At 42.7% G+C, this 13,259-nt stretch overlaps 1 protein-coding gene across 1 annotated transcript in view; it reads right to left on the minus strand.

Annotated features, from left to right (window-relative positions):
• The window catches only part of ARFGEF1 (ARF guanine nucleotide exchange factor 1), a 961,498-nt gene that overhangs the window by 109,584 nt on the left and 838,655 nt on the right, over positions 1 to 13,259 (minus strand). The window lies entirely within an intron of this gene.

A 13,259-nucleotide genomic window follows, 5' to 3' on the forward strand; every position in this document is an offset into this window, starting at 1 on the left:
ATCTCAAAAGTGCCAGTGATCTCTTCAGAGAGAATATCCAACTTAAACCCAATACTCCATTTGGAAGCCAGTGTTGAGCTATCATCTGCCACATAAGCACTAAAGATCTGAAAGAGTGCCCTGATCAACTACTTGCCTGGTATGTTACATAGACAAGACCGAATGTCTAAGTCCTCCAGGGATGCCCACTCTGTATGATCATGCAAAAAGAAGTATCTATAAGTATTTGAAGAAAGACTGGTGGGGGAGATCATATGAATTTTGAAGAGAAAAAAATGAATAAAACCTACTGAAATCAAACATCTTCTCAACCATCTTTAAACCAAGATTAGGCCAGACCTTACCCACAGGATCGTGGAAGGATGACGGAAATTAAGGTTCCCCAGAGTGGGATGTATGCATCTATAGGGGGTAAACAATATTTAGAACAAATTCCCCCCCCAGATTTGAATGATGTCTTTGGTGATTTTGAACCTGACCTGCTTAAAACAGTTAGGATCTGAAATTCTATAAAAAAAAACCTGGCATATGACCCTAGTGCCAATTGATATCCCAATACTGACAGGTCCGGATCATGATCAGTAAGTTAATTCCCAATATGGCTTACAAAGGCTGCCCAAAAGTGAAGCTGTCAGTCAGGTAATTGATCCACCACCTCATATGGAAGTGTCAGGAAATGAATGGCACACCTGGTCCCTCTTTTAACCCCAGATGAATCTACTGATGACACCTTCAAGGCATTTGAAAAATGAGTCTGGGACCCAGAGCAATATCGCATGAAAGAGGTAAAGAAACTTTGGTAGAATATTCATTTTTATAATTTTACAACAACGTAATAGGCTGATTGGAAGTCGATTCCAGGATAGCATCTTAGCTATGGCCGACTGTTACAAGGGTTTGTAATTCATTTGAAGGATGCAGTCATCCTAGCGCTAAGACTGATTCCTAAAAAAGTGGCAGTATAAACTGTGATCAGGACTGGTATTTCCAAATGAAAATTAATTAAGACATGCATTTGAGTAAGATTACGTTTATATCCAGAGAAGACTCCGAACCTTATTGCCTTGTTAGACAATAAATCGATAGTACACAAAATATCTCAGGTATAAATTGCAACATAATCGGCGTAGGCAGTAACTTTGACCTACATACATTTAAATGTTACTGGCCGGATCTGTTGATTGAAAATCAGAGACCTTAACTAGGGTTCAATATTAAGAGCAAACAGAAGTGGAGACAGTGGACAACCCTGATGATTGTCCCTGAAAATCCTAAACAATGGAGAGCTATAGCGATCAAAGGCTAATTATGCCATTGGGTTTCTGTAGAGACCGTACCCACGGCATAAATCTGCTGAAGACTCTAAAAGCTCTCAATGGTGCCCATAAAAAAATATCAATATCCTACCGACCCTATGACCCAATCACTGTGTAACGTCAAACACAGCAATTGCTGAGTTTATATGATTAGTAATATCTCTACCTGGTACAAAACTGTGCTGTTGCAGAGAGACCAGATACTGGACCTGATGAGCCAGCCGGGAGGCTAACAATTTTACAAAGATCTTGGCATCAGAATTGATCAGGAAGGTAAGACGGTATAACCGCTGCCTCCCATGGCTTCTCCTTCTTTAAAAAAGATAACAATGTTGGTAAGATTCCAAGAGGCAGGGATCTCTCCAACCTTATCTATATGATCCACCACCCTCAAATTCCGAGAGGAGAATTTCGCGAAATGTTTTATGAAACTCCAGAGGATGGTATCTTCCCCTGTAGCCATCTGCAGAGCTCTAATTCCCGCCTCTACTTCTAAAACATGGAGCTCTCCCTCCAGAGCTAAAACCTGATATGAATGAAGACAGGGTAAACACAGGCCCTGCAAATAGTCTGTGGGCTCCTACTGTCTGATTGGCTGTGGCCGGCTGTAAATATCCTTATAAAAATCACTAAATTGTTCAGCTATGGCTTGTAAGAGTGAAGAATATCATCACTGTCTTAGACACACTATATCCTCTCTGAAATATGAAAACTTAACATCTGACCCACATTTTTCCTGTATTCATATTGAAGCATTTTGTTTTTATGATATTTAGCAGCAACCCTGTCCCTAAACCCTTGGTTCAGTATACAATGGTTTACACTAACTCAAGATAAATAGGCTTCTGACTAACAATGCTTGGGCATGCTGATACTCTATCTCCTGTAATTGTTGACGCAGCCTAATTTCCACCTCTCGCTATGACTTATTATTGTCAAGATTTAACTGCAAGGTGACCCCACCCATAAATGCCTTCATTGCGTCCCAAACAATATAAGGGAAGCAGAGCTGGAATTCGAGATTATGAACCCCCTGAGCAAGCTGGACATATGAGTTCTACAAGCCGGGTTAGAGAGGATAGAACAGGTAAAAGTAAACACGGTGCCCCTCCCTCCTAGTATTGGGTAGCGTCAACATAAGCAAATCCGGGTTATGATCTGAAGTGATCTTAGGGCAGATCTTCGTTTCAGCGGACAGAATTTACTGAGGCTCAATAAAGATTATATTGTTTCTGGAATACTGCTGGAGGGGTGAAGAATAGAAAGTATGCCAGGCCTCAAGGGGTAAAGAGTCCTCCATAAATTAATGAAATAATGCACACAAGCAACTTCTAGTATAGATGCCCTTGCTTTGACCATATGGGGAGAGGTGGAACGATCAGTGGTATCGGTCTGATAGTTCATTATACAACAGAAGGTGCCCCCCAGTATTAGATCACCCATCCAATGTAATAATTCTAGGTTCAACCAATCAAACAACCCTGGTTTCTTAGCATGTGGGCCATACATAGTACAGGCAACACATTTCTTATGGGAGATAACAGGAGATGATTAACTGGGCGACTGCCCATCTACCCTTGGGATCGGAGAACATTTTAAGGACTTTATATTCAAGATACCTAGCACAAAGTATAGCAACCCCATGAATGGGTACAGATTGGCTAGAACATATGACAACATTATAAACAAGTTGCTTCAGCAAGGACAGGTCTTTATAAGCAAGGTGGGTCTCAGTTAGACACAACAACTGAGGCTTATACAGAGCTATCTCCTCCCTCACCAATCATCACGTAAGAAGACGATTGAAGCCGGCCACATTTCAGCACGTTAACTTGAGCTGAGACATTGTAGATACCTCTTAGTACATACAATTCCAAACCAGCATTTCAGACTACACTGAGCAACATAACTAACCAGCCAACCAAATAGTTACTTGTGATCATCCCAGGTCCTTTTTCTTTGCTTTCCCCGAGGGCTGATGAACCCTACCCAAAAGAACAGGGAAAACACCACATTTAGTAGACAAACCCCAAGCCCCCTCTCCCCAATATCTGAGAGAAAAAATCAGCCCACCCTTAGAACTGCCAGTTGAATAAACCGCGCTTGTGAGACCCGAGTCCCTCTACCCCGCCATCGACCCATGCCACCTACAAAACACACCAAAAAAACACATAAAAAACAGGAGCCTAAGGAAAGTCAACATGCCATAAACACACATCGATCAAAAGCATAAACAGAAAAGGCATGCACTGAAAGCTAGATAATGAAGAGGTGATCGGCCCCTGCCATTGGCTAAGAAACCAATCCACGTATGACTCAGGAGAACATATTTGTGTCCGTCCATCCCTGATAATCTGGAGTCTATCTGGCTCTTGGAGGAAATCTTGAGCCCTCACTGCTCTCGTCAGATCGATCATTTGACACGGTTTCCGTCGCCAATCCATTTATAGCTTGCAGAGATCTGATCGAACAAATAAAGACAATGGGTCAACAAAGACTGGTGGGAAGGTTTGAGCTTTCAGGTAGATCATTTGTCTTACTAAAAAATTAACGACACATCAGTACAGGGCAGGGATAGAGACTTTGGTTACATCGTGGGTCAATGGGAGGCGATGTGCACACTGGAATTGACAGTCCATGTCCCACTTCGCTACGTCAGGGAAGGCTCTCACAAATAGTTTCACAATAAATTGCCTGGGGTCATCCCCTTCTTTTCCTTCAGGATACCGAAGACCCTTAGAAGGTTGCAACATTGATGGTTTTCCAGATTTTCTATCTGGGATTGGACTAGGGCTATTTGGCCCTTGTGCTCTCTAAGAGGCTGTCCAAACCTCTTCGGTGCCAGACAATGCAGTTTATTTCCCAGTCACCTCATCCGGGAACTGCTGTAGCTGCAGGTTATCTGATCGAACTTGGGCATAATACTGTTGTGCTTCCGTCTGGTTAAACTGCTTAAGTTGAATAATAGTGGATAATGGTGGTGCAGGCTTTGGAGATGTGGCAAGAGCAGTGGCAGTAGGATGAATAAAAAGACCACCACTGGTAAAAGGCATCAGTTTGCCGACAGGGCTGACATTGAGGTGAGAGGGAGGGATAGTATGATTTGACTCATTAGAGACCAGTTTACACAATAGATCATGCCCCTCTGAAGGAGTTACATTAGGCATAGTACTGGATAGAGATGGAATGGCAACAAGGACAGCAGCCCCATGATTCTCAACATTGCTAATAGCTCTTTGATGACTACGGGGTAGCAACTAAGGGGTGCAGTAGTCCGTCGGGGTCTGTTACCTTCTATTTCTTAGACGTGACCCACTGCTGCAGGGGACTACTCTAGAGTTACCCTTAGATCAGGGTGCATACTGGTTACTCAACCCAGAGTTCCTTTGAGGATCTCACCTCTTTTCGACATTACTAAAACCCAAATTGTCCCGCTATGCTCCTTGCACCCACTCAGTACATACAGCAACAGTATAATACTCCTCACATACCCCTCCAGAGACATCAACTTGGTTTGATCCAGTGGCTGACTGATTATTACTGTTGGGCATCCACTGACCTCGATGTGGGGGCAAAGCCGCTAGCTGGTTTGCAGCCATCGTGGAGGAAAGGGTGATAGCCACTGCAGTGGAGTCTCAAAGTTCCATAATCCCCTCTAAGTTAGAGGACTGAGCCTGCTGTGCCAGATTGCCAGCTGGGGAAGTGGAGGGGTTAGGAGGTGAGCCAAACAAAGTTAATCGGTTATCTTGTTGCAAAACAGCTGAGGAGGTGACTGATTTATTGTTGCAGGATACCGGAGACAATGCAGAAGGAGCTGAGAGGGAAGCTGAAATCGACTTCTCAACTCCCACAACGTCCAACAGTAGCTCAGCAATTTGTGGAGCTGCCGCAGGGATTGATCCATCCTATGGACGCTTGTGGAGTAGCATGCTGTCCCCAAGACCTGTCTGGAGCAGCTTCAGGATCGGTCGACCAACTTGGAAGGTAGAGTCCCACTCAGCCACAGTGCTCTTGAGACAGGAGCTGCCGCATAGCGCACCCCCCATCCTCAGGGGGTACATGCTCGTCTTGTAGGGCACCATGTCAGTCTGTGAGGAAATCCAGGACACACAAATCTCCCAGGGGGTTGGGAGGCTGTGTAAGAACCCCTGTGGGAACAGAATTGCTCCCTCCACGACAGGTAGTTCGCCACCATATTTCCCCCCCGAGAGACACTCCACCAAAAATCTCAGCACATGTAGATGCAAAATTGAACAATGGTCCTCAACATGGAAATAAGAATGCTATCACGAAGCTCAAGCATAGCAAATGTCTGGAAAGCTGAACAACCAGAAACAAAAACTGCAGTGAACCTCAAAATAGTGAGGTTTGATATTGATGCTCAAGTGCCCAACTAAACACAAGTGTTTATAAAGCTCAGAGCTGGAGGAATTTGACTCTCCTTGCTTATCTAACCTCAGTGAAAATTAATATACGGTTCAGAAAAAAAAAAACATGACAGTGTTGAAGTTTAATGTTACAAAGGGAGGCATCAAATCAAAAGCTAGCATATAAAAAGCAGAAGGGAGAACTTGTAGGTAAGAAATGCTGAGGCCACTGGATGGCAAGCAGTCCAAGACCACAGACAAAATGTTAGAATAAAAAAAACTGAAATATGCCACAAAGGCAGGAATCGTTTTCTCTGTTGAAATAAAGGCCTCTTGTTGTGACTGTTGAGCAGGAGGCAGGATGAGTGCATAATAAGAGGGACTCTGAGACAACTGAGCAAACTAAAGACGAACATTTCGTTTTTGCCGGAGTACCTCAGGTGAAGAATTATGGAGTATAGATAAGAAAAACTTTTATGGTGCACGTACAGTTTGCAAACTGGATGAAGGACGTGCTGAGTCATAGAGGATGGGAGAGACTGAGGGTCAGATTAACAAAGTCATCGGCAACAGTGGCACTGGATTCAAGCTCCATGCAGGACAATTAATAAGCTATGAGGTAAAAATGGCAAAAACTAAAAGTTGTAAACCCTCTGAGCAATAACCTAGACACCTTTGCCTCTGAATAAAAATGAAGCTAGGGATGCAAGACCATTAACTCAGATCTAGGAACAAATGGATCTCCCAGGATATCTTAGTATAACTGGGATAGTGTATTTCCATGTTCACTGGTGTTAGACGTATAACAATGGGGGAGACATCGAACAGTAGACAGACGTTCCTAGGAAGCAGTAATTCTAGTGCACTTCAAGTCGAGCTTATCAGATCATCCGCATTTTACTGAGTAACAGACTCCAGAAAGACTGGAATGTTGTCAAAAAAACAGGAATGATCTAATTCATGGGAAGGGCTACTTTGTCCACCACTTGAACTTCAAAGGAATGCAAGAAAGTAGTTGCATCCATAGTACTTTTGATTATTGTTTGAGGGAAAACATCTCAACTAGACTAAACTCCATTTCGTTTTTTTTATTGGCATACAAACAAAACACATCATAACAGAAAACAATCTGCAAACTTGAGTCATTGCTCTAGAGCAGAACACATCTTTAGTAGTTACTGTGTACAGGCATTTGATGCATGTCAACTGCAGAGTTGCGTCTATCATGGCAGTCAATTTCACGTCAATGTTTTGGACAATGCAGACCACAGCTCAAATCTTCAGCTAGCTTAACATTTTGTCTTATCTTTTCATTTCTTCGCCCATGCACCATTCCCCCAAATCCTTGAGCAAGTAAGTTATCTTGGGGGCCTCGGGCTCAACCAGGCTAATGTAATATGCCTTTGGGGCAGTGTGAAATTAATACATTTCACTTTTCTATTTTTTGTGTGACTCTATCCCACTCTCAACAGACAAACCTGAGATGTCAATCATAATGCAATCTGTAAGGTTATTTTGAATTGATGTGCCACCTGTGTTCAGTAGTCGACCAAATGTGCAATCCCATGTCAGATAACAGTAAGTAGCAACTGTGTGTCTGCATTTAGAGCTTTCTGCAAGCTTCTGTGGGTGTCTAAATTCCATGAAGTTAACAGGAAAAATAAGACTGGGTACTCACAATCTTCACCTCCCTATTCTCCCCCAGACAATTCCTTCTCCTAAATTTCTTACAGAAATGAAGCATACAATACTTAATGAGAGAGGCAGTTAAAGAGAGGAAAGACCGGCTACCAAAGGGTGTACATTTGCAGAATGTATTTTGTTTTTCAATGCTAGGGATTGAGAGTCTCAAATACACAAGCAAGTTGGCAAAGCAATTTCCTGGACTCTACAATAAATTCCTTTGGGCACGATAAAAACCCACCAATACATCACACTTTGGAGTACTGCCAAAATAGACTGGAAGTAATATACCAATGTTCTAGATTCATAAGGGGTATCTGAGGGCTAAGAGGTCATACCTGAGCAAAAGGCTAGTGCATAAGATGTTGATACCCATGGGTCTGTGTGTGCCCTCCAAGATTCACTGACCTTCTTTGCTTATTCCTGTATGTATAGGTCAATAGCCATGACTATAGTGAGATCCCCAACATCCTGGCTGAGAATTCAAAATTAAAACTTACTTTATCATTCCCAAACAACAATTCCTTTGCCTAAACATGTCACCACTTTGATGACAGCTAGGCACAAGATATTTAATATTATTAATTAGTTCCCCAGTAAAAACAATAGTATAGTGAACATTGATTGTACACTGGCTGAGATTCACAGGTTATGGAAAATATTTCTTGAGGGATAATTTCACAAGTAGCCTATTCCTCAGCATTCCTATAAAGGATACTGATTAAGTTATGGAAAAAAATTCAATTTTACCTCTGAAAAAATATGCTGGTAACACAGAAAATGGTGATGCTACCGAACGGGACAAATGCTTGCCCTTGAGAGGTTACGTTTCCAAGTAGCCATTAAACAATCTATGTAGTCAAAAGAAGATAATTATACTAGACAAGTTCTCAACTAAAATCATTCTTGGAGTACTGGGAAATTTCCACAATGACTTAGCTAAACTCAATAGGTGACGGCTGACTTAAATATATTAACTTCACATTCAATACATTATGAGCATGGTAACATTCTCAGTAACTGAGATAAATGGGTTTTGATTAAACGTGTTAGTAATTGGTAATTAGGGAGGGATGAAGGGTAGTAAGTGTTCTACAGAACTAAGAGCCTGATTTAGAGTTTAGCAGACAGGTTATTCCGTCACAAATGTGATGGATATCCCGGCCGCCGTATTATGATGTCCACAGGACATAATGGAATCGCAATATGGAGGACAGATTATCTGTCATGTTTGTGACAGAGAAACCCCATCCGTCGAACTCTAAATCAGGCCCAATGTGCCATGAGGACTGACATTCCTACATCTTTGAGAAAAAGCTCACTAAAGGCCACATTTAAAGTTCTACGCCCCAAGGGCCCACTGTAAATGGGGAGAGCTCAGGCTATGCCAAGCCAACTGTTCCACCACTTCATTAAGAGCTGGGGGAAGCACCAGGTTTTCACAGCTGGCTCCGCTGCTAGAAACCTTTAGATGGCGTCCGTCTATCAAGGGGCCACTGGCTAATGAACATTGTAAGGTTGACCCTATTTAGGACCAGCCTTAAGGGATTAATTCTGGAGGCAAAGCATACCATGGCAGGAAAACTAAAACAATGTCCCTGATTCATAAGGAAAAATCTACATGCATCAGGAACATTTATTTAGAAATAAACCTAGCTTTGTGTATTTGCTTTTGTGAAACAAAATGAATTGCTCAGCTGGCTGCCGTATTATGGAGTCCCACTTATCACTATATATTTATAATAATGGGCATGCTGCTGCAGGGCTTTAGAAGGAATAAGTAATTGTAGTTATTACTTGAATCAACAATCTAATATTTGATAGCAAATAATGGGAAGGGCAACAGGAGACTTTACCTAGAAGCTACCAAAATGAAACTGCTTTGCAAACACGGCTATAGCTGTAAAGGAGGAGGGAGTCCCATGGTGTCATAAATGGTCAAATAGATTCTCTGGATTGTGGAACTATTCAACCTGGGTTCTGCCATTTGTTAAAAAGCAACCCATTCAGTCTGCCAAACAAGAAAATCACGAGCACTGTAATGTGTGCCTCTTTCTGCAGCTTGCACAGCTTATGCATCAACTGCCCCTTGGTACCTTAATTGCAGTGCTGTTGAGCAGTCCTCCATCTAAATCCATCCATTGGGCTCCTCCGCAGCGGCAGACAAATCCAAAGAAGGAGCAAAGGAGGATCGGAATGTGGCATGCCTTCACTGCACAGGGGTGAACAGCAAGATGCCTCTGAATCTGCAATTTTCAAGCGGGAGAAATTACAGTGAGAGGACTTCCTCTGCGGCTGGCAGAGACGTAGGCCCCAGGGTCCTGTCGCCTCGGGGCAGGCAACCAAGGAGCAGAGCTGCAGTGATGGGATGCAGCAGATCAATCGCACAACATCTTGGATTGGGCCCTGGTCACCCAGAAACAGTCTCAGCCATGGAAGCATGACCGGTGCTTTACGTAGCTCCCTACAGAAGAATAGCATCAGGAGAGCAGTGACCTGGGGGAGGCATGAAAGCTACCAGAGGGCCCACCAAGTTACCTAGATTCTTGTTGTACACTGATTAAGCTTGCAGCACTACACTACATGTGGAGCTACTGCGACAGCGAGCATGGTGATTCGAGTTGTTGGAGTGATCTGTGTGGGCTCAATAGGTGGCAGCTCAGGTGCCGTGAAACCATGGTGTGTTGGTGAGGTTGTGGCTTGTGACCTCCTGAGGTACCAAAAGCATACTTCACAACTTCTTTGTAAAGCACATCTGAGCACCTGCTTGAGTCAAATGAAGCAACTTACTCAAGACATTTCAGTAAAAATTCAGCTGCTGGTCAAAACAGCAAGGGGAGCCAAGCATCGCATCCGTACAATATTAGTCTCGAGGCAGGGGGCCAAGACTTCAGAGGAGGTCTCCCACTCAGAGAGACTAATTTGAGAGTCTGATTTCCAAGAGTTAGTGGCTCTGGGGCATCCAGCAGCGGAGGGCTCTGATGAAATCAGTCCAGACTTGTCTCCTGATATCTAGGCCATAGGAGGGGGCATGCAAGAGATGGATACACCAAACAAATGTGAGGCCCATTCAGCAAAGGTGTCAATATGGCCCCCTCAAAATCTGACCCTCCAGTTATTTTTAAATCTTGTTATCACTCCTTCTGAATCGCCACTTGGGGATGCTTCTATGCCTAAAAAGCTGCAAATGTTTTTGGCCGCTCGTCCTAAGGGACCTCAGAGGAAGGAGAAGGACCTAGAGGTTGTTCAGAACAAGCCAAAGGACATAGGTGGAGTTATTGTGGGCCCAGATGGTCTTGGTCTTACCAGAGAAGCCTTACTAAACTCTTCAGAGGCTACAACTCCATGTAAGGCAGCTGAGACTTCTTATGGGAGAAGGGATAACTCTGTCTTGGGTCCTGAATCACTTCAGGCCCAATCAACAACAATGGAACAAGGGCTTTTGCCATATCTGAAACGATCTCCTCTGATTGAAGAGATCATACAGCAAATACTTGGTGAAAACAGGAAGATGAAAATCATACAGGAGAAGGCCTATAAAGAGACAAATGACCAACTTAGCCAGATTAACTCTAACACTTAGCTACTCTGGTCTCACAAGCGGAGCAAAGAATCTCTGACCAGAAGGACTTCAAGATTAAACAAGACTCCACAGCCCTAAATGCTCCAATCAGAACTAGTCGAGCTACAGCTGAAACTTGAAGATGACGAAAAAGAGGTCTTGCTGTTTCAATTTGCAATTTGTTTGGATCCCTGAGGGTCCAGAGAATGGCCAGACTGTTACTCAATTGCTTGCCATATTACTGAACTTCGGATTTCCTAGGAAATTGGTATGCTTAAGAGAAAACCTATATAAGAAGGCTCAGGACAAAATCATAATTAATTTGCAAATAATGGGGTGTGTCACAATCAAAACAGGCACAAGACAAGGGTGCCCTTTTTCACCCGTTGTGTTTGCTCTATTCATTGACCCTCTGGCCCCCGTATTTATGCAAGATCTGTAGACTAGGGCTCCCATTAAGGGGCCAACCAAGATAAAAGTCTTCACAGATGACATGATTTTATATCTGGCCACCAAGGAACAAAATATTTTGAATGCACTCGCTAAAATTCAGACTTTTACATATAATGGGTGCTATAAAATTAATCATGCTAAATCTTAAGCTCTCCTATTCAACAGCTCTCTCTCGGTTCTACCCACCGAAATGAGAGTTAATTCCTCCAATATTTGTACCATCAGATACCTAGGCATCTACATTTCACAATACTTCAGTACTCAACAAGGTATGTGAATTTCTATGTCAATGGCACTCCCTGACACTCACTATCATAGGACGTGTAGCACTAGTTTAGATGGCTATTCTTCCACTATTTGTTTTTATTTTTTCAAACATCATGATCAAAATTCCCCATATTCTTTCTTTAATGAAATAGATCAAATACTACGCCATTTTTTATGGCAGGGGAAGAAAGCCCATACTAATTTGATGACTTTAAAGTTGAAGGTTGAAGACAGAGGGTTATCTCTCCAGCTCATTAAGAGGTATAATGAAGCAGCTTCCTTAAACTGGCTTCTCCATGCGGCAACAATGAGCAACTGTGCAGGCCGATATTTTTGTTTTCTTAAAAGTACCAAAACTCCCTAAACGAACAAAATACAAGCCACCTCACATCTTCATTTTTAGATATGTGAAACTAAAAGATGAATTTCAGAATCCCCAGATCCATCCCCCACGTTCATTTAAGAGAATGCCCACGGAGAGGAATACAACTTGAGACCGCAGTTATTAGGGGGTGGGAAAGGGCGAGATTTCACAGGCTCAGTGCTTTTATGCTAGCCAGAACAGTGATGTTTTGGGGAACAGTTATCTACCAATAATATAGCCATCTCCCCTGAATTTGTATTCTCCTATCTGTGAATTAGTAACTTTTTAGTAAGTAATCCACTAACACCTAATACACTTTCCAGGTATTTTAGAAGAGCCTATTTTGTGATGTCTTACAAGAATAGGAATTGGTACTGTTTAACATATTAGAAATTATGTGAAGCTATTCCTCCATCATTTTGATCAATGTGATGGCCTCCACAGAATGCAAGATCGACTCATGCACTTGGACCTGGTATAATCACATGGCCAATAAAGCCATTCGCAGAGCAAATTACAAGAGTTTAGATTTCTATTCCAAATGAATGCTGTATTATACTCCTGATCACAAAACCACAAAAAAAAGAAATGGGGCAGGAATTATTTTTATCCACTCTTACATCCCTTCTGATGCCTGTTCTATACCCAGTGTGCATGACCTTCCTTAGGGGGTCTCCCCTTTATGGATGGAAAAGCCTCACCCACTTAATAGTGGCATGCTTCATCGATGGCTAACCCAGCGCGGCGGGTTATGGTAATGCTAACCCGGTGGTCTCAACAGTAGCTGCAGGGAAGAACTTGCTCCTCATGGAGCAGGGAGATCCAAATAAGTTGTCTTCCGGTCAGTAGGGTAGGCTTTTCCCTAACTACTGCAGGGAGACAGTTAGAGGACTAAGGTAAGAGTTGGTCTTACCCTATTTGCATGCTGAACTGTTAGACATGCTAGACAGTAGGGATTAGAAGACAGTTGCCCTGAAGAAGGCTGGACGACGTACGCCTAGAGAATAATTTTCCTGGTGGGTACATCGGAGATGGCCGAAAAATTATGCCAGCTCATATAAGGTGCAGGGATCCATTGTAGATCCACCGTTATCACCTTTGAAAAAAAAGGGTGAATTCTTTTTAACCCTACCCAGCTTCATCCCTAATAAAATATAACTCTTGGATAGAAGCTGAGGTAGTTCTAACTTTAATTTTACTATATTGGTATTATACTGACCAGAAGACAACTTATTTGGATCTCTCTG

The sequence above is a fragment of the Pleurodeles waltl genome, chromosome 2_2 (genome assembly GCF_031143425.1).
Source record: "Pleurodeles waltl isolate 20211129_DDA chromosome 2_2, aPleWal1.hap1.20221129, whole genome shotgun sequence".
Taxonomy (NCBI): Eukaryota; Metazoa; Chordata; class Amphibia; order Caudata; family Salamandridae; genus Pleurodeles; species Pleurodeles waltl.